Raw genomic sequence first — 450 nt, 5'->3', positions numbered from 1 at the left:
AAAAAAAAAAATTTTATATATCTATAACATCTATGTATCTGCATATCAGTGAACTCCGAATAAAATTCTACATCAAGAGTTCCTGATGTAATATCTTTCCCTCATAACTGAGGCCATTGAGCAATGTTGCACCCCACAAGCCGCCTGGCTTTTGTGGAGTTCATTCGGCTACCGGATCTGAAATTGGCGCACAAAATTATTACATTATTTAAACTATATAAAAAATAAATATTAAGTTCTGTTTTTTTATAAAAAAATTTAAGTTTTAGAAAAGACAATTAGCTATCTGGATATAACTTGATTGTGCTCCTGCTATCTACATGCCTCTAATTCAATCATTTTTGACATATGAGTTGTCTCAATGAGATAAATATTTTAATATAAAAATAGCAGATTATCTCGCTATTTTTAATAAAATTAATTTGAACCATGATATTAATATATATTCAG

The sequence above is a fragment of the Phalaenopsis equestris genome, unplaced genomic scaffold (genome assembly GCF_001263595.1).
Source record: "Phalaenopsis equestris unplaced genomic scaffold, ASM126359v1 Scaffold000002, whole genome shotgun sequence".
NCBI lineage: Eukaryota > Viridiplantae > Streptophyta > Magnoliopsida > Asparagales > Orchidaceae > Phalaenopsis > Phalaenopsis equestris.
This window is presented reverse-complemented; position numbering follows the sequence as displayed.